Raw genomic sequence first — 23354 nt, 5'->3', positions numbered from 1 at the left:
CTGTGCCACTGCACTACGACGGCCCAATCATTATAATCATACATAACAACTGGAATAATCTCTCTCTCTCTGGTATTTTGATTTCCAGGTAACGCTATATGCGTAGGTCTCGAGCTATTTATAGATGCCGGGGATTGTACTTGACCTGCCTTTATTCAATATTGAATTGAAAGTGGATCGCATCCAAATTAAAATTATTTGAAGTGTAAAATAATAATCTGATAACATAATAAGTTATAATCTCTATGGATATACTATATAGGAGATATTTTCTATTTTCAGCTCATTAGAGCACCCTAATGTTGAGAAACTAAGTTCTCTGTTTTCTTCTGAAATTCTCTGAATCTTCAAAGTATTGCGTGTCGAGTAGCGGAACTTAATGCCGCGATCTATCTTGCTACTAAAGCGATTATGTTAATAATGTATTTCACATTATTAATATCCTAGATAAAGTTCACGACACAGTAAACAACTGACAATGATTACATATTTATTACTTATTTTACACACCGGTTATATTGTATTTATTATTTAAGAGCTCCTGCATACTTTCATCATACTTTTCATATTTTAAATTAAATTTTGGTGCCAGCCATTTTATATTCATTTTATTTTATGAATGGAAAATTTTAGCTCAATGTCACGTAACAGATTTGAGGAAAATTTTACCAAAGTTTAGCAAAGGTTTATTGCGCAACGGGCATAGAATTTAAAATTGTTTAAAGGATTCAATAAGTTATAAGAATTGTATGAATTTTGCTAGAAAACAGCGTAAATTATACAGAAATGTGTAATTTCGCGTTTTATTTTATATGTTTTACTTGTTTCAACCTATCGATGCCCTCTGCTTAAGGTAGAGAGCGACCCGCTGTTCGCCCTTCAACTTATTTCTTCTTCTATATTTCGCTTATGTTTTTTGTATATACTGTTTTTTCATAGTTTTAATATTCATTCAGAAATATCTAAAATGTCTTAGATTTTCTTTTTATTTTGAAATTTTACATGATAATTAATTTTAAATATGAAAAACAATACTGTACATTCATATGAGTAGATTTCCATCGTCACGGATATTAATTGTACATTCATCTCCTATAGTGTCTAGATGATAGACGGTAATTAATTTAATGTTAGACTCTAACCCCAGCCATATATCATTGTGGATTGACAGCTTCTGTGTTATTGCTCTTTGTCTCACATATTTCAACTTTTAAAAATTCTTCCTTCGATTAAAATATATGATTTAAGGTTGTTAATGTATATAGGATTTTAAGAAGTTACTTATTTTATTATGTAGAAAGTACTATTTACTTACTGCTGTGAAAATTTTAAATAAATATTATTATTGTTATTTTAAAATAAATTCAGGCTTCGTCATTTAATACTGACTCTGTTTGAACGAAAAGCAGAGAATGGAATGCTGTCATTAGTGGTTCTTTAAGTCTCAGTCGGAAAAAAAAGTATAATTTAGTGCAATTTTGTTGAATTTTGAATAAAAATAAATAAAATTAAGGCCATATATAACTAAAATTTAATTGTAAATTTTAAGAATCCGCGCATTGACCTACATTAGGAGTTCGCTTTCACCCGAACTTGACCCGACATCAAATCAAAGAAGCACTTCAGACATTCTAGCGATTCCAGTCGTCGTACCTCGAGGGTAGCATACAAGATGGAGTAAGTAGGCGAAGCGTGGGACGCCTTAGATTTGTTACATGTTCACTGAGCTGGTGCGTGTTTGATATAAATAATTATTAATATAAAGTGGTTTATGTTGTCTTGGAGAATCATATCTACATATAATAAAATTGTAACTGATCGCTGTCTGTATATGGAAGATATGTTATCTATATAAAGAATCTATATAAAACAATAATTTATAATTTTTTGTCAGTTTATTTGTGAGTTTGTGCACGTTAATCTCAGGAACTGCTGAGTTGATTTATAAGCGGTTTTCGTTATTGTATTTTGGTAAACTTTACTTTTCTATATATGGATATTGTTTTTAAAATTATTTATAATATTAATATATCATACAAGTCATTCAGATGAGAAAACAAATAATTTTGTAGTATAAGCGGGCGAAGCCGCGAGTGTGTCGCTAGTAACTATAGAAATAGTATTCAGATTAGATAAATGGACCGTTTATTTTGAAAGTGGTACACCACTACAGTCCATTTTTGAGAAAAATGAGTTATCACGTAATTCATGCTTAATTTAATGTATTTTTTTAATGTATAACTAGTCCGTGTTTAATTTCTCAAAAAAAAACCCATGTTTTGAACAACTTAAAATCGGTCGGTAAATGAAATTGCATAATCATCGACATACTAACCTTTAATTTTCTCGAAACAAAAGAAAATGGACTTACTTACACCACTCTCAAAATAAACGGTCCAAATGTAACAATATAATTTAGTTTCCTGTATTTGTTGTACTACAACTATAAAATATTATTACTTTACTACTTAATATTCTTCTAAAATACTTGTGTGTATGATACACACAAGTAATATACAATTTTTGAACTCTGGGTTGGAAAATGTTCAATTTCAACGTGAACGATATGGTCAAAAAGATTAATCTAGCGGTACGAATTCAGATTTCGTTAGGTTAGTAGTACACGATATTTTATGTAGAGAATAAGAGAATCTTATAAAGAAATAAACTCAAATTAAAATTAAAAATTATAAACAAATGCAAACAAAATATTTAAATTACTTCACATACATTTAAAATTTTCCGTCTATTAGTATTTTTTTTTATTCATAAATGTAAGATTTGCTTGTATTCTAAGAGAAAAACCTGATAAGGGTTTCAGAGAAGACCTATGACAATTTAATAAGTGGCCTAAAGTAAATGATCTATTCCTGTCTCTTCAAAAGTCAATACTGAGAACTTGACATTGGTAAGGGTTTTATTTTGTTTTCTGTATTACATCTTTTCCTCGAATAGCAGGGAGTTAGATAGAGTTTATCAAGAGGCTCCTTTCTCCGATTCCTTTCTCCATTTCCCGAATCACACATAGTGCCTTTTGGATAGTGGATATAAGCACTACGCTATTGTATCAGTGTGAAGAAGTGAAAATAATTGAAACATTAATTTTCTGAGAGAGGATTGAACTTACAACCGCAAATAGCACTTACAGTCAGTAAGTCTCTTTGACTGACTGACACAATTTTTTTTTTAATTTGACAGACATGTTATTTTGTTTAAAATTGGAAAAAATATAGATATGCGAATTATATCGTAGGATTACTATTAAGTTATATTTTGTTAATGGGTCACGTAACTAGGATAACTGCTGCGGCTTACAGGGTGCAGCAGCCATGAATGATGCTACGTTGGTAGACCTCTCCATCAGTAGACTGACGACCTAGTCAAGGTCGCCGAAACCATTTGGATATGGGCAGCGCAAGCTTGGATATCCAGCACTGAGTGAAAAAATCTGAAACTATGATTCTGATGATGACAAAATTAAGCAAATTCAATTAGTATTAGTAATAAAATTAGTCTAAGTAAATTTATCGTATTTCGTTCGTTACAAAACTTTTCACAAGTTTGTTGTGATAGGTGTTTAATGGAAACAGAACTAAGGTAATTTACTAAGTGCTTCAGGCAATATTATCATGGGATGTACTAATTTGTTTTTGAATTTAAAGTTTAAATTTTTTAAAAAGACTACAATATATTCTTCATAATTTTATGTAACTTTAAGTAATTTATAATTTGTACTTGTAAGATAAGTAATATATTCATATTTGAAGGATAACATAAAAATGTTTTGAAATTAAGAGTAAAGTAAAAATATAAGGTTTTATTATGCACTGCGGCGTTAGGTTTCGCTATTCAGCCAGAATGCTACGAATTCGGGTGAAAAGAAGAAAATAGAGTTTCCTAGCACCAGGTTCTCTCTTCTCTCTTTCATTAAAATACTTCAAAGAAAATATACGTAAAAAATTAGGTAAGAAAATCTTTTTCAACTGTGTAAGTGAAAACGAGGTCAGGTTAGATTAGTGTAACTGCAAGTTTAATATTTACCTACTTTCTAAGGGCAGAATGAATGGGTGCAATTTATACTGCCGTTATAAAAGCATTTGAATGCCACTTGATTGGCGATGAATATACCTTTTTACGAATCTATGGGTTAGTGCTAGTTGGTCATTTGGATATTTTTGTCTTTTATATGTTTATTTTGTGTTTTTTTATTAAATATTACAGTAATTTAATAGCAATAAAAAAAAAGAATTCGGAAGAAAGTGGAGAACGGAATGTCTTAACACTAGGCTTGTCTAATTAGAACAGGATAATATCTTCATTCTAACGAAGCAAACATATTACTTACCAGCTTAAAATTGTGGCAGTAGAATCTGAAACAATCAAAGATTTTGAGTTGATGTTTTGCAGTTATTGTAAATAGTGTTCAAAAAGTTAGAATCTACGTAATTGAAATTATTTTACTGCATGTAGTAGGGTAGGGAGAAGGAGCCTAGTGTTAATACACTATACTCTTCACTATCCGCCAGATTCTGGAGGCATTGCGTGGTGGAACTCAACGCCGCGCTTAGCCCCGACACTAGAGCGAAGAAATGAAAATATTAATAATTCATTCCTTTGAGTAAGAATCGAATCCACAGCCTGTTGCATTCACAATCACAAATGTTCGTGTCCCTGCGCCACGACTGCTCTCCTTTTATAATTCAATACTGCAGCGAATAAAAACGACAATTTATTGTTAAGCGAAATAAACTTAAGTAAGTTCACATGGCAAGCGTTCAACGCGCGCTAAATTTATGTGGTGTTGGTGTTATGCGCTGAACGCGCGTTCCCGCGGCAGCCAAGGTTTAGTTGATTTCTTACATTTGTAGAAACATGAAGATGTGAAAGCCAGTATATACTGTTGTATCCTAAATTAAGGCAATTCGTATCTATAAGTATAATTCCATATTAAAATCTTCTGCTTCCATTTCGGATGATCTGGATGAACTAATACTGATGATCCCCAAAATACGACTCTCCTCTCCTTTAACGTAATATTAAAACGCGCGTTAACGTGTGTACGGCCTGAATAAAAAATAAATATTTGTAGTCATAGACGCCCGTTATTAAGACGTGCTATAATACTTTAATTCAATACGTAGACAGCATACTGAACAAATATATTTTTATGTTACAAAACGAGAAAAAAAACTCCCAAAGTAGCATTCCCCGGACCTTCATTAAAAACTTGGTTAGTTTTCTTTTGAAGTTTTGTGAATAAGTAAGTAATGAAACGAATATTCGCCGCAAATGTGCTGGGAAATTAACTGATTGCTCTTTAGAATTTATTGCGGAACTCTTCTAATTAAACTTCTGGTCCTCAAGTTGGGTTATGAAAAAGTCAATCAACTCTGATTAGGGACGGCGTGCTCGTATTCAGGACCCATGTCAAAACCCATTGTTAGCGGTCTGTAGGGGAGAATTCAATATCGAAACTTGTATTGATATTTTCGCGACCGCATCCTTTTGTTGTGAATACTGTTGGACATTTGTTTATTTGTAGTCTACAATGGGTTTTTGGTTGCTTGTTTACATTTTATAGGCTAGAGTATCTATGAAACATAGAATTTTAATATTAGTGAAAGGTGGAGGTGGATAATGGAGTGCCTGCCTGCCTGCCTGCTCTGCCTAACCTACTATATGTGAGATATAGCGTCACAAATAGAACCCTATAACTTATAATTTTTGGAGTTTTTTTCCCCATTTGCATTGTTCTTCCCACTTCTCATTTCTTGCTTCTTCAAATTTCATAATCCATGGGAAGTACCCTATAGGTTGTGATTACGCGGCAATTTACATAACGCGGTATAAACGATGCATTAACACTCATATCATTTTTACTCATTTTCACTTTGTAATATATTTTTGGTATTGTTTTTTTTTGTATGGGCTCATTTTTATGTAGTTATTTGTATGTATGTTTATATATGTATTGTATATCATAGTTAGCTGAAAGAGATTTCTTTTAGAAAAAAAAAATTGTAAACTTTTGCACTATCCTATATCTTATAAAACAAAGTCGCTTTTCGTGTCTGTCTGAACTTTCTAACTCTTCTTCTTCTAAACCACCCAACGGATTTTTATGCGGTTTTCACTATTAAGTCGAGTATTTCTCAGGGAAGGTTTATATATAGTTTATTATTTGTACATTCTTATGTAAATTAACATAAATACGATAAATGTGTCTAAATTCCTACCCGTTGAGACACTTTCGCGCATGCGCTGCTTTAATGGTAAGTACTACATGAAAATAATGTACTGGAGTATTGTTCCTCTTAATAAGATCTACAAAAAAGTCAGCGAAGGCATATTCATATCTTTTAAGAATAACGTGTAGTGATCATATTTCTGTCTAAAAATAGTAATTTCAATATATTTTTTATTGTGAGGGATATTTTTCCATAATGGTATTATTCCTTATCCTTTAAAATACTTTATTAATTTTCTACGTTAAACGAAGATAAAATTTGCTGTTTACACTATTTCGAAATTGCGAATAGTTTTAGAGAAAAACGCATTTAATTATTGACACATCACGCCGTTGACTCATCAGCTGTGCCGACTAAGTTTTACTTATCCCTTACTCTCAGCATATAAATAAGTATATTAGTTACGTTGGCCATTTAATGTAGATCAAAACTGTCTTTTACTGTTTTTTCATTTTAATAAGTACTTTAGAAGTTGTTACAATATCAAAACATCCTTGCTGCGAAACGCGCCCCGCGACGTTTTGCTTATACAAGCGCGTCATGAGCAGTCATCGGTTGTTCAGTGATAGAATGTTCGCCTGCCACGCGGGCGGCCCGGGTTCACTTCCCGGCCGATGCATTCTATTTAATTTTCCTCACAGGCAGCCACGTAGTGCTTGCTTTTCATCAGGGACAGAATACCCTCTTCAGTATTAACCACAAGCTCGAAAAAAAAACCCGCCCGCTATAGAGGCATAGCAACGAAGATTTAGATGCGTTTGCACGTATTGGATAATTGGAGTTGAATGTATTATTTCAGCGCGATATATTTGGTTTCATATTTTTTATAGTAGTTATTAGTTGGTAGGCTTTTGTTTATAATTTCTTCCGTTTAAAAATAGTCATTTAAATATATTTTAATAACTACTTGAAAAGATTAGTAGCACAGATTTAAAATTACGGTATCTACTAAAAAATCCTTGCTGTGTAAAACAATTGGAAAATCCTTATTGACACTACGAAAATGCGGGTTGCATTAAGGTTTAATTAATTTTCACATTATCTTAAGTGCAAACATACATTATATGAATAATCCAGTAGTTAAAGCGGGCGAAGCCGCAAGGGGGTCGCTAGTTTCCATATATAATAAAGAATGTAATATATTTTTATCTAGACTGACAAAGTTACCAAAAAAAATTCCGTTTTTTTTCAATTGAATATATTTTGTGTATAAATTTCATTAAAATATATATACAGGGCGGAAGTGGGAAGCCTATTAAATAAAATTTTCATGTCTAATTACTAGGCCGCTTAATTAAGATTTAAACCCTTAAGATACCTTATCAATTACAATAAGATATCATAGAATGACGGCGAAACCCGATTTTGTTTTTTGGCTTCTCTTTTGTTTGGTAAGGAAGAGATGATTGGACTTTTTTTATTACTTTCATGTTATATCCCGCATGTATCAGGACAGACAGAAGGAGCCTCCCTCTGTAAATATTAAATATTTAATATTTTATTTCCTTAAGTGATAATCAAACTCACAACCTTGTGCCTGCGCCGCGACTGGCCCCACTTTAGTTGAACGTCTTTTATCAAAAATATAGGTAGATATATAGAAATGGTAAAAGTGTCGTTTTCCGTGATTTATTTGCCGAACGGTAACGCATAGCCACCTGAGCCAACAACTTTTATCGCCCATTATTACGGCGAGTCGTATTTTTTCATTAATCCTGCTGAAATTTATTACTTATGATATAGAGTTCATGGTTGAAATCTATAAAATCTTTATATTTTATTTTATGAGAAGGTATAATATACATAGTAAAACTTCAAAGAAATATAATTTTGTGTTCTTTATTCAAAGTTTGTTATAATTTTTATTTTATCAACCACAACTCAGCACCCAATGTCTCAAAAAATCAGCGAAAAGTGAAGAACGAAAGTGTCTTAATGGGTTCACTAGATTCCCAAGTTCCATCTGCCTATCCTGCTACGTGCGGGATACAGCGTGAAAGTAAGAAAATAAAAAAAAAATATATATTTAACATAGTTAAGTTGATTAGGTTACTCTAAATAAGTACCTAAAGTAGAAATGAATAAAAAAACAAGACTGTATTACCATATTTAAGTAGGATATACAGGGCAATTGTAAATGTTTGCACATTATATTATAATGGATTCTGTTTAACTACATACCAAGGCGAAACTCAAATATGAGACGGTGTTCCTCTAATATGACCCGACCAAGCCCAGTCCTTTGATCTTCACAGAACTCGAAGTTGGTGCAGACCAAGAATAAATGGTTAAAGTTTTTGCACCCTTATAAGGAAAATCGCTTTGACAAAGTTTAAAATAAAGTAATTTATGTCTTGAGGTTTAAATTATTTTGTTACGTATTTTAATCGATTATGAAAGATTCTTTGGCTAATATAAGTAGTCATATACCTAACAATGAAAAAAAAAATATTTTAGAGTTTAGAGAAATGGTGGTCATCCGGAATTTTTATAGTTGGGTTCCATAGATTTTTCAATATGCCTTGCCATTTAAACATTTTTAATTTTTTAAGCCGTAAATAAACCTAGACAAAAATATACTATTTTTTTGTGAGCGTATTGTATTCCGTTATAATAGATATACTTGAAAGCTATAATTACAATTATTTAATCAAATATATTGTACGAAAACTGATTATGCATCAATGCTGATATAGTATACATGCATATGCACGTAAATTAATACTACAGACTAAATTAGAGGATCAATTACTAAGATATAGTACAATAGATACGCTATATGCTATATATTTCCAATTAGACAACCAGTAACTGTGTTTCAGGGAAATTATCTATAATTTTTGGCATATGGTTTTGCTTGATTGATATTGAAAATACACATTAGCAATATCAAGTTACCAAATATTTCTTATGGAATAGAATGGAATAGAATCGGGGAGTGGAATAGAATTGAGGGATATCTTTAACCAGTTTCTTTTATTCTGAAAAGTTTCTGATTTTGAAAAATTTTATTTTTGCTAGTCCCGTTAGCAAAAATAAAATTTTCCCGCTGATAAAGTAGTCTTTATGCTTTAAAATATACTAGCGACCCTATTGCGGCTTCGCCCGCTTTTACTACTGGATTATTCATATAATGTATGTTTGCAAAGCACTTAAGATAATGTGAAAATTAATTAAACCCCTTATGCAACCCGCATTTTCGTAGTTTCAATAAGGATTTTCCAATTGTTTTACACAGCAAGGATTTTTTAGTAGGTACCGTAATTTTATATCTGTGATACTAATCTTTTCAAGTACTTATTAAAATATATTTAAATTACTATTTTTAGATAGTTAAATGACATTAAATAATACATTCAACTCGAATTATCCAATACGTGCAAACGCATCTAAATCTTCGTTGCTATAGAGGCAGGCGGGTTTTTTTTTCGATCTTGTGGTTAATGCTGAAGAGGGTATTCTGTCTCTGATGAAAAGCAAGCACTACGTGGCTGCCTGTGACGAAAATTAAATAGAATGCATCGGCCGGGAATTGAACCCGGGCTGCCCGCGTGGCAGGCGAGCATTCTACCACTGAACCACCGATGCGTGTAAGGCAGGCGGGCGCGGCGGACTCGCTTGTATAAGCATAACGTCGCGAGGCGCGTTTCGCAGCAAGGATTTTTTGATATTGTAACAACTTCTAAAGTACTTATTAAAATGAAAAACAGAAAAGACAGTTTTGATCTACATTAAATGGCCAACTAATATGCTTATTTATATGCTGAGAGTAAGGGATAAGTGAAACTTAACTCGATACAGTTGATGTGTGAACGGCGTGATGTGTCAATAATTAAATGCGTTTTTCTCTAAAACTATTCGCAATTTCGAAATATTTTAAAAAGCAAATTTTATCTTCGTTTAACGTAGAAATTTAATAAAGTATTTTAAAGGATAAGGATTAATACCATTATGGAGAAATATCCCTCACAATAAAAAATATATTGAAATTACTATTTTTAGACAGAAATATGATCACTACACGTTATCCTTAAAAGATAAAAATATGCTCTCGCGGACTTTTTTGTAGATCTTATTAAGAGGAACAATACTCCAGTACATTATTTTCATGTAGTATTTACCATTAAAGCAGCGCATGCGCGAAAGTGTCTCAACGGGTAGGACTTTAGACACATTTATCGTATTTATGTTAATTTACATAAGAATGTACAAATAATAAACTATATATAAACCTTCCCTGAGAAATACTCGACCTAATGGTGAAAACCGCATAAAAATCCGTTGGGTGGTTCAGAAGAAGAAGAGTTAGAAAGTTCAGACAGACACGAAAAGCGACTTTGTTTTATAAGATATAGGATACCTAAACAATAATCCACTGATATTATTGATTAAGTATTATATTTACAAAGAAGGACCGTGGGAGCTGGCTGATAAGTGGCCTTCGTGAGTTATTAAGTAAATCGAGCGTTTATAAAAGCAATGACGTTTCAAGGAGTCGCCACGAGAGAGAGGTTGAGATTATTATCGTTTTTTATTACTTATTAATTATTTTTTGATTATACATTTTGCTCGTATTTACATATTACAAGAAAAAAAATCGGAGAGACTGTATTGATATTTTTTTCCATTCTCTAGTTCCATTCCGTTTTTTTCACCAGATGTTAAGTGATTGCTATCGGCCAGTAGCCCGTGCCCGTGTAACCTCAGAGGAGGTACAGGTGCGTTGTCGGCCTTTGAGGTGGAGATAGAAGCACTTTTAGAAGGTACCCAAATCGCATCGACCTGGGAAGGAAGTTCCCACGAAATCGAACAGTAGTTAAATCCACGTATCTAGATGGTGAGGATGATAATTGAGTTTGAAAGGAACCGAATTATTTGAATATATATTTTTACATACTTTTAGTTCTGCACATTCTGTTTGAAAAATTAAAAAGTTGATGTTAACTAGAAATGAGCGATATTATTAAAATAATTGATTTTAGGTTTATAGTAAACATATGTACAAACGTATGTATTAATTTCTAGTAGTAATTATATTAAAAGAGTAAAGCGGGCGTAGCCACGTCCGGGTCCACTAGTATATATATAATCTATATATATAAAAGGACTTGTCCTCACTGACTGAGGTAAGACGCACGCACAGCCTTAACCGCTAATGGTAGAAACGTTAAATTTGGACAAAAGTTTACTTTCGTAATCTGGACATCCACTAAGAAGGGATTTTGAAAAATTTTAACCCTAAAGGGGTGAAATAGGGGTTCAAAGTTTGTATAGAAAAAAAATTAAATCGGCACCGATTTTTATAAAATTTGAAATTTAGACTTAAAAATATTTCATTGAACACATGTTTCATGGGTTATTAGAATTCACCCTTAAATACGCAAGCGAAGCTGCGCGCGTCCGCTAGTATAAAATAATTTCCAATGGGGTTTTAAATTCTTTGTATCGATAAAAAACGTAAAAGATGCTTTCCGTCAATATGACGAGTGAATGGACATGACGCAATCACAAGGGTTCGCAATTTAATTACGGAAACCCGAGAGGAAATATTTGTGTACTGGTAGCATTTTTTCTATATTGGAAATTGTTATTCATAATTTAAAAGAATTTCAACTTTCATCAATTCTAATATTATTTTCTTAATTGAAGAAAAATAAAATTGTGTGAATTTTAAATTTGAATTTTCTAAATATATATTTTTTTTGGCTTTGGCCATTTATTGGCTTGTACAGTGGTTAGTCACTTTTGGTAATTGGTAAATAATTACTGGTTTCGCGTTTGCATACATAGGAGGAGAGTGAGGGAACCTAAAGTGTTAAGACATTCCGTTCCTTACGTTAAATAAAACAGCATATTTGTTGACATCGAATCTAAATTTTATTATTTTTTTTACTAAAATCACTTTCAGTAAATCTATTTTGCGTGTAGTCATGGGATTTGTACGTCACGAATTCAATGATTTAGAAAATAAGAGACACATGTGTTTGAAATTTCGAGCTTAACCAAATTTCTCTTCCATATAATATTATGTGTTGTGATAAATTGAATTTGAATATTTTTGCTGTTTTTAGGGTTCCGTAGCTCAAAATGTAGAAACGGAACTCGAATCGTTGGTCTTCGATATCGCTGAATTCGAACTGATGCATCGTTATTATTATTTTTGGCAGAGGAATGAGGGTTTCAGTAAATATACTTTTAAAAAACTTTTTATACCTACTTATAAAAAAAATAATATAACTAAACCTAACTAAGAGTTTAATTAAAAATATTCTAAAGTTGATATTATAGTATAATTACAACATAAAAAATCCTTTCACTAATTCTGTTAAACTCTTTAACTCTAAACAGATCTAATTAAAAGTAAAAAAGAAACAGTCACAAAAGCAAGAATATCGAAACCTTTCTACGAAGCACCCTTCATGTTTCTTTTTTAGAACAAATCAAAGAGATTCATTCTTAGTAAGCAACCCTTAGATTAGAAGTAGAAAGAAGTGAGGTCCACTTTATACAACGTCGTCCACGGGGGCTGTCACCGCAGACCCTACCAACCTTTTATACGTACTCCATAGCCAAGATTAAATGCGTGCTTTCGCATATAGGAGCATTAGCTTGAGAGTTCACTTACATAACCAGCAATCTTAGAATGTTAGTACTTTATGTTTAGACTTTAGATTTCATGAAGTTGAGTTTGTTTTGTTTGGTGTAGCTTCACGCTGTATCCCGCATTTAGCGGGGTAGGCAGAGGGAACCTGGAAATATAGTGTTGAGACCCAACTTTCCGCCGACTTCGGGAGGCATTGCGTGTTGAGTGGCGGAATTCAACGCCACTCTTTGCATGAAAGTGAACAGCAGGCAAGTATGAAATAATATTCATATGTTATCGATATAAGTATTATTTGTAAAGTAAAGGTTTATATTATGGCTTAATGGAATAGCGTCTGATCGTGAGGTCGATGGTCGTGGGTTCGATCACTATACGGGGGGAAATAAATTTTAGTAATTTTGTTTCTCTCGCCACTCAGAATATCTCGAATAGATGAGAGATAGAATCGACGCTAGAATTTGAATTCTTTTAGAGTGTTCTTAATGTAATAATCTTTATGAATAAAAAAACAGGTGTAAATATGATTTTGTAAATATAAACTTCATATTATATACCAAGGATGGTCCTCATTATACTGAAGTGTTCTCATTATACTGAGCCATTTTTTCTTTCGCATACTTTACTGTGTGTAGATTTTAATATCGTTAGAAAGTTTCTTGAACTGTGATAAATTAAAAAAATATATGTATTTAAATAAAATAAGTACCAGTCTTGTTTTATCCTTTATTTTATTTTTATGTATGTCTAAGGCGTGCCGGCTAATAAGAACTTCGCCAATGTGAAGTAAAATAGAAAATAGAATAAAATAAAAAATAGAAAATAGAAATGAAAAGTAGATATCATATTTTGAATAATATGTATAAAAATTTAACTTAAAAAACATATAACTTAAAAAAAAAACATAAAACGACTTATACGAAAATAACACTTTAAAATGTTATGACCAGTTCATAACAAGACATGATAATACTAAAGTACGTACAATAATGAGATAAATACAATAAATTTGACATATTATTAATAATTAAATGTTTTAAGAATATATTCTTTAGCTTTTAAAAGTGGAAAACAAATCGTAGTTTTATATAAAAATACAATCAATATTTAGTTGAAGTGTGGTCAATTTTGAAGTACTCGTTTTTTTCGTAATAACATTTATGCCACTAGCAAATTGCTGCATTGTCCAAAAATATCATTCGGTGCTTTTGAAAACGTTGAATTTGTGTGAAAATTCTACAATTTTCATTATACAGTCTTTATTTCTGTGACATGTTTGGAAAGTATCTGCTTACACTCAAAACACGTATTAACCTTTAAGTATGGACGTCGGGTCTGACAGACCAGACAGTTCTACGAATTCTACAAATCGGCCACTTCTCGGTGACCTCCGCCACTGAGTCTCTCAGTACCTTTCGTGTTAGTGACAAAATGAATGTAGATAGCAGTGGTTGTGTCTCTGGGTTCAAAACACGTGAGTATTTAACTTTCTAAACGGGGCCTGGGTCTGTCAGACCCGACGTCCATGTTTCCCATACATGAATGATTTCAAAACGCCATATATTTTTATAATATTACAAAATATATTTTAATATTTTAATTGTATTATTTGTATTCAAATGTTTTTATTGTTTTATATCATATATTATTTATCATTGTTTGTTATATATTTTAGTAATATAAATATTATTTACCTAAAAAAGATTCAATTTTTTTAGTTTTTATGATAAAATGGAAAAAAATGATCGACCTAGCACGTCAGGGACAAAAATATCGGTACTTTATAATCAACATCAAACAAAAGAATTGAACGACGACATTTTATAAAGAAAATAGCACTTTATCAAATAAAAAGACGCGCTTCGTATACTAAACTACTCTAAGAATTGAGAATGACTTTGACTCGCGTTTCGCGATTTGATCTATCATTTATTGAACATGAAGCTAAAAAAAATAGTTTTGGGATCTTGAAAAACATGTACACTTTGCCCAAAAGATATATAGAAACACAACACATACTTTCAAAAGATATATAGAAACACAACACATACTTATGTTGACTGCAATCGTCCTGTTTGCCTACAATGCTGAAAGCCATTGTGTATCGATGTTCAATAATACCTTATCTTGAGGTGTTGTCAAAATTTTTATTTTATAACATAAGATGTAATTTCTTTATTTTTTTTATTTGTTAGACTTTATATTTTGTTAAAAAAATATTTATTTTATTATCTGTCTTTTTTTTATAGTATTATTTTCTTAAGAGTCATCCCATGTGGCCAAAGACTGAAATTGTGACTTTAAGTTACTTAAATCGTTGTGATGCGTAAACTTTAATAAAAAGCGATTTTATTTATATTGATTTTGCTTGATTTGAGGCTATTCATGTAAATTAAAACATAAAATTGTCTTCTTCCTTTAAAAAACAGCCGGAATATGACCAATAAATACACTGGTCTGACAGACCCGACGTCCATATGTATGTTATAAAAAAATCACGTCCATAGTTGAAGGTTAATAAAAAAATATTTCAAATATTTATAGTTGATAGTTGCCGATCTTAGGCATTATTTATTAAAGCTTATAAGGGCACTTAAAAATATAATAAATGATTTTTATATCAAAATAGTGGGTGAAACCACGTGGTGCAGCTATGTATGTATAAACATAAAAAATATACTAACATTAAAATTATATATTTTTTTTATATCCATACCTATATTATAAATTCGAAAGTAACTCTGTCTGTCTGTCTGTCTGTCTGTCTTTTCCGCAATCAGGGCCAAACCGCTAATTTAATTGTGATAAAATACTCATATAGAGTTACTTGAGGGTCCCGGGATGAACATAGGATACTTTTTTTTTCTCATATTTGTAATATTTTCGTTATATACCAATATATTAAAATAATTAATTTGACAAGCAATTTATTCCGCCATGTTAATAACAATCGTCGCTACGCGTTGCTAAGCAACAGCTTGCAAAGTTTGCTGTTTTAAGAAAACGTCACCCACAGTGAGTTTGCTTAATGCATACATGGCGCGCGCCGATATAGATTTGTATACATTAACAAAAATTAGATGATTTCTATAATTTGATATTCATCCTTATGAAAATAAATATAATAGTCACTTTTAGCATTTCATCTAGATGGAAATTATAATTTACTGTATAACATTCTAATAAATAATTAAGATGTGACTGATTCCAAATGACCTAGCCTTCGGGCGGCATAATATGAGTATGGCCGACGCGAACGGGCGGATGACTTTGATGATTTTGTAAATTTTTATAGATTTTCGAATTACTATTATTTTTTATGTAATTATTTGCTGCTTATAATTAATTTATCTCAGTTCGGTTATCTATACCGATGTTATACACTTAAAATATCGTAATTTTAATCATTTGAGATTTTATTTAATATTGTTCGCAAAAATTAATAATTATTTAATATAGAAAAATGTTTAGTACGCGCGCACAGCAAACTTTAGGTTTTTTTTTCTAATATTAAGAATTTCCTTTAGTTACTTTTACTTCTTTGGTTTGTTCATTTCGGTTACTCAGATATTTTTTCTAATAATAAATCTCCACTTATTATTATTTTTTAACTTATTTTAATGATTTAGGCTTATATTTTAGCGGGCGTAGCCGCGTCCGGGCCCACTAGTATATTTATAAAAATATAAGTAGAAAATTTGTTTTAAAACATGAGATCAAAATAATATACAGTTTATAACATGAACTCTTTGATTCAAAGCTTTCGCTTTTGTGAGCCAATAGTCGTCCTTGGACAAACTATAATCGGATTAGCTGGAGATAAGCCTCATTGCGGTCTACCTTTGACAGGCTTTAATATACCCTACATAGTTACCAATAAAAGAAATCTATTCCAGAGGATGTCCTGACTAATATCTGTCCGTTATTTGTTTGTGGGCATACGGGTACGCGACCCCGGATCCTCGAGCCGCCACTCTTACATCCTCATCCAGTCCGTAAGAATAATAATACATTGTACGTAAATACTCCCCCCCTAGGAAGGCAGACCCTGGCAATAGCCGGGATTAATGCCAGGAAGAAGAAGAAGTTACCAATAAAAGAAATTGCTAGTTTTAACTTATAAATATGTTTTTTTTTAATTTATTTTTCTAGTTTCACGCTGTATCCCGCACCCAGCAGGGTAGGCAGAGGGAATATAGTGTTAAGACAATTGTGTAATATATTTTTTATTAATTTTTAAAATTTATTTACTTTGGAATAGTTAAACTTATAATCAGTTAATTAGGATAGGTTTTGTTAAAAAATAATAATTTTAAGCTTTTTCAATCTTTTATATATGCTCTTTTACACATAAATGGCAATATAGAGTCTAGCCGCACCGCACTGGCGTCGTGTCAAAAATACATTAAATTTTATTTTATATAATTACTTTATTTTAAATTCCCTGAACATCGAGTTGAAAGAGTAACATGAACCCACCTGGGGAATAAACAGTCTGGCTATTTTTATTTAAGAAGCTAGTTCTCAAAGACATTAGAGACGTACGATGTATTTAATTTATTATAAAACTCAAAATTTTGCGCGTGGGTTGTCTAGAAGAAAAGCACTTCGTTTAATACTTTATATATCTTAGTATATTTATTAAATATTACTTGTATTTACTATTTAAATAATATTGACCTCGTATCCTCTCATCGCAATTTATTCCGCCATGTTAATAACAACCGTCGTTGCTAAGCAACGATTTGCAAAGTTTGTTGTTAGAAAACGTCACCCAAAATAAGCTTGCTTAACGCATCTCTCTATTGAAAACTGAAAATAATTTCATAAATATATTTTAAAAAAAAATGTTTATACATGATTGTATGTAGAAGCTGTCGTTGCACAGGTAGTGCGAAATTCCGAAAATGGGGGTTGAAGTTCCTTGACACTAGGTTCCCTATACTTAATCTGCTCCAGGCGGGGTAAAGGGAGAAGTTAACAAAATATAATTGATGTAATAGACAACATTTTTCTATTTAAATTGAACCATTGTGCTTGCTTGTAGGGGTAAACGGATAAGTACAGAACTGGTTTCTGTTATTAGATTTCTCTAAATAATCCTCCTCCTCTCCTCTAAATATAAATTGTTCCTATATTATTTTTGTTTCAATATTAAAATTAAACTTAATGGATAAAACATCTTTAAAGAGAACGTTTGATGCGTGTACTGTCTTCTCTAATTTTGTATTTTTTATAAAGAAAGCTTTCCATAATTTTTAAAATAGATTTTTTTTAATTCACCATGGTGGTTTTTCTAACGATTGGATGTATATATTACATTATTTAAGAAATAAATATTTTCCTGCACTTATTACATGTTTATTGCGCCTATATATCTAAATAGATAAATCAACCTATTTGCGCAATTTGCTAATAGAAACAACAAATAAATATACCTATATTAAATAACTTATGAAGTTTAAACATCAAAGCTCTAGAGAATGAGCTTTCTAAATTTAAATGAGCTTTGAAATAACATAAATACACCAAACAGAAAGGATAGGGTACTAATTTTAAGCGTATTGCTTGTGAATGAGGCAAGGCAAACTACAAGTTTCCATATATATATGTACGAGTCCGTTTGTCTAAAACACACATACCTTAATGAGGTATTTCTGGAATTAGACGTACATTTTCTACCTTTAGCTTTTCATAATTGCATGAAAATAGCTTATCATTTTGCTTATATTATAACTTTGATAATACAATAATTATTAAATATGTTCAAGTATGTTCAATTTATATAAATTCATAATATAGATTATATTATATAGATTGTAGTGTATTTTTTAAAATCTTAGTCAATAATATTCTAACAAAAAGGTAAAAAATGTCTTGAAATTTTCTAAAATATATCATCACCACGTAGATACATAAAATAATATGTATATATATTAACTATTTATTATAAGCTATTCTAATAAAATAATTTTACTATGAATAAGAACGTTTGGTTCTACATCTTTCAATGAGCGGTAATATGAAAACAAAGTGCATTATTAAAGTGATTACGGTCAGAAACATCTCGAGTCTCTACTAAGTTAAGAAAGTAAAATAAATTTAAAATATCAAAATTATTGAAAAAAATATTTTTTTAACTCTACCTTCATGCGTCAAAGAAAATTATAAGTTTTTAAGCTAAACTTTTAGCAAAGCAGTCGATTTAAATGGAGCTATTAACGTAGTGTTTTAAATTTAAATTTAAATTTAAACTTCTTTAAATACTAAAGTTTATATTTAACAAAAATACTAATATGGCATTTTTTCAAATCCATTAAGATTACAGAAGCTATTCTACTGTATTATGATAAACTTTTAATTAATTTAATATGTTATTTATATAAATAATATTATAAAAAATATTTTTCGTAGCACATATCTAAATGAAACATTTAATTATTTTTTTGTATTTGTAAGTAAAATTTTGTATAGATATAAATACTAGTATATAAATCAAATTTTATCAGTACCATCTGTTCTAGTAAAGCAAGGCAGAAGTGAATTCTTTGGAAGTTTACAAACTCCATTAGAAAACAAATTACTTCATATTAAACTTGTATTGCCAGTTCATGTTAAATTGTTCCTCGACGACGATCATTTATTTATAAGAGAGCTATGGAAAAAAAAAATTCGTAAGATATAGTTTTTTTATTATAAAAGTTATGCAAATATTCTGGTAAGATGTAGGTTTTGGTAACATAAAAGTACCTATACGTAAAGTACTATACATAAAAGTATCTATAATATAATTAATAGGAATAAAATATGTATTAGGATTTTTTAACCGACTTCTGTAAGAAAAGGAGGTTATCAATTCGACTGTTTTTTTTTTTTATTTTTTTTATGTTTGTTACCTCATAACTTTTGACTGGGTGAATCGATTTTGAAAATTTTTTTTGTTTGAAAGGTGAAGCTTCCCGAATGGTTCGACTTCAAAATTATAAAATCTTTGTATAATTATTTTTCACTTTTTACTTCGTTGTTAGAAGTCGGTTTTTCTTTTTGTTAAAAATTAATTTATTATCATTATGCTCCTCTTGTATATTGTGCAAAAAATTATCCTAATTTTTATAATTGTGAAAGTGTGTGAGGACTGTGCCGTTACGTTAAAAAGGCTGTGTGTTCGATTCACACTCCGTACAATGAATTATTTGTACTTCCTCGCTGGTAAGAAACACGGCGTTGTGTTCCACCAATCAACACGTAATGTCTCAAAATTAGGAAAAAATATCTACTTTGTTATACGCGAGGCACACCGCGAAGTAACAAAAAAACAAGATTATTGTATATTTTACATAATTATATCCTTTACAAAACTAAACTCTTCAAAACTTGCTAAAAATCATTAAAATGACAACTCTTTCTCTCTCTCGTTTTCCATTTAATACCTAAGCCATTTCACATAACGCAAGTTTTGGCTTTGTAACAAATGATCTTTTGTTGTTAACATTTTCCCACAGATGTATTGTTTCCAGAAAGTTAGACAAGAACATTGATCATTTTGGTTTACGCACTTAAAATAAACGTTTTATATAATACGGGTTATAATTTTAAATTAAAGCAAAATCTTATTTGATTTTATATGAGGAATTCTCGTTGTTTTTGCCTATTCAGGAAAAAAATGAAAAAATATAAATCAGCAATATGCTGTATCCCGCACAGAGCAGGGTAGGCAGAGGGAACCTAGTGTTATGACACCCCGTTCCCCACTTCCCGTCGAATTCTGGAGGCATTGGGTGGCGTAACTCAACGCCGCGCATTGCCGACACCAGAGCGAAGAAATGAAAATATAAATTTAAATAAATATTTCCTTTTCTCGAGTGGGAATCAAACCCACAACCAGCCGATTTTGCAGCACACTTTGTGCCTCCGCGCGACAATTGGTCTCAAATTTTATTGAATATCCATAAAATATATCTTTAACGTAAATAGTATTTTAAAAATATAATAAATTTTAAAATATATATAATTTTAAAGTTGAGATATACATCATTAAAACATTCAAAAATATATATCATAAAAATATTTCGTTCATTTTTACGTATGAATTTATTAAATTAATTATAAGAGCAACTTTAGCTTTCACTACATGTCAGTCATTAGTGCGACGACAAGATTTTTCAGGTTCCACTATTTTATTTTATTTTTTATTTCAAAATAGAAACAAAATTAAAAACATATGAATTTTTCAACATCTTTCATTTTATTTTATTTTATAGTTTCAAGTATGAAATGAAATGTCACATAAAATCCGTAGGCGGTAAAAAAGTTACGTAATTCCACTCCATTGTCTACACAAAAAAGAAATAAAATAACACAAAAGTATATTTAATATCAACATGCGAAAGTAGAAATATCGAATGTAAGACTAGAAGAACATTTCGAGACATTGTGTGTGGCGGACTTAAACATCGCGTTTTGTCTTTCGAGAGCGGAGAAATAAAACGTATTTAAATGTAATAAATATGATTATTTTCAATGGTTTCGCTGCATTTTCTATGAAATTCATTCAAAAATTCGGAAATATTCTTTTTTTTCAGCTTCAAGCTGTATTCCGCATGTAGCTTGATAGGAAATATTTCATTTCTTCGAGTGAGAATCGAACCCGCAATTAGTGACGCGTTTGCTCAAGCGCCACGAATAATCTTATAATCATAATCTACTCTGTAGGTACATTTAGACAACACGGCAATAATAGTGTTTGCTTGTACCTTCTTAAGTTCTCAGTTCTTCTCAAGGAAAATTGTGTATATAGTTCTCATCAGAAGGTTGTTAGCATGTTAACGTGCAAAGTGTGACACGTCATGTTTAATTTGCATATGCTAATGAATAATTAAGTTTCATAGTTACAACATATATCATAATTGAGCATCAGCTACGCATAAAAATCTCTTTATTTACATAATAAAATGTTTTTATTACGATGTACCCCGCATATAGCAGGGAAGGCAGAGAGAAATTAGTGTTAAGACATTCCACACTCTCCGCCTAATTTTCGAGGAATTTCGTGTTAATCTGTGTAACACTGCTATCTACGGAATACAGAGTGAAGTTAAAAACTATATTAAAAAAAAGAATACATATCTAAGACTAAAAATAGTGAAAACCACTTAAATAAAAAGATATAAGAAGTGACATAAGCAAATACAAATATTTTCTAGAGTCTTTAAGTATTAAGTTACCACGTTTAAACGACAAACAAGTGTTACCTAACAATCCACTTATTGAGATAAGTGAGTCGACGTTACTTGATATATCAAAAACTACTTTCTACAAGATTAATTGTTTATTAGTTTCAAGTTAATTGTTAATTAGTTGACGAGTGATGCTCTTGATAGATTGTTTATTTGTTGAATTACCTAACTCTTGTATACTTTCAATAGAATTTGGTCGAAGGTACATTTCAATTGGTGTTGAATTATAATGTTTCAAGTGAGCAACTCTTATGTGTGTTATGTAAAACGATAATACGGTAATTGTTTTCGTAGTAGCAAATTTCATTTCAGTCTAAAGATGCCCTTTCCTGGAGATCTCTTCTTCTCCGTCGTCGTTCTTTTCATTACTGAAAGTCAAGTTGTTGCTGTTCTGGTAGTTCCTGGTTGAGGAGCTGACGATACCAGCAAAGTAATCAGCCTTCGCAGGACATGGGGCTCTTTCAAAGACCCTCAACAACGGGCGCTCATTGCCCGCAGTCATGGGTTTCCGACGATCTTAACCAGATCCTCATTTAACTAACTATCTGACTAACTTGAATCATACAAAATTTATGCAATCTAGTATGAGTAAAATATCTAATATAACTGAAACTTGAGAAGAGATGTCCATAGAATTTATGAGACATTTCCAAATCATCTAATACAAAGCACCTCACTTCATCATAAGGTTGATTTATGAACGGTTCAGCCACAGCTTTTACTTTGAGAGCCTTGACCCTGAAGACGCCACTTGAAAGGGTTAAAACATCCAATACCAACTTGAAACACTTTAGAAATATGAGATTGATCGTCCTTCATGTCTGTATAAAAGTTTGATATCGATAAATAATAGATGATGGTAATGTCTAAAATAAATTTTTCATTTCTTACTGTACGATGTATATTTTTTAACGTAGCTCTTTGATGATATAAATAGCAATAGCCTAGTATTTATCTACTTTTTTCTTTTTCTGCTTCAATAAAGATTAGATCATGGAATATTTTATGATATTTTTTCACATTATTTTTACCAGGAGGTGATAAATTTACATAATATGTAAGAGGTAGAAAAATACTTCGTAGTTTATCCGAGTGTAGTATTTTCATTACACATTTTAAAATAAATTAAATATAATCTTGAATATTTGTATACTGTGGCCCTATATGGTCATATACAGGATACAGCGTTTAGCAAAAAAATAAATAATTAACCTCATACATGCAGCGTTGAGTTCCGCATTCATCAATATAAGACCTCCAGATTTCGGG

General features: G+C 31.0%; 1 protein-coding gene across 4 annotated transcripts in view; it reads right to left on the bottom strand.

Annotated features, from left to right (window-relative positions):
* The window catches only part of rsh (Rap GTPase activating protein radish), a 180718-nt gene that overhangs the window by 105622 nt on the left and 51742 nt on the right, over nucleotides 1–23354 (bottom strand). For all 4 annotated transcript variants that reach the window (XM_085199470.1, XM_085199472.1, XM_085199469.1 and 1 more), the window contains exon 2: nucleotides 4346–4370. The gene's annotated coding sequence lies outside the window, so the exon portion shown is untranslated. The remainder of the gene's footprint in view (nucleotides 1–4345; nucleotides 4371–23354) is intronic.

The sequence above is a fragment of the Heliconius melpomene genome, chromosome 16 (genome assembly GCF_056956725.1).
Source record: "Heliconius melpomene rosina isolate 202511_hmr_F chromosome 16, ASM5695672v1, whole genome shotgun sequence".
NCBI lineage: Eukaryota > Metazoa > Arthropoda > Insecta > Lepidoptera > Nymphalidae > Heliconius > Heliconius melpomene.
This window is presented reverse-complemented; position numbering and strand designations above follow the sequence as displayed.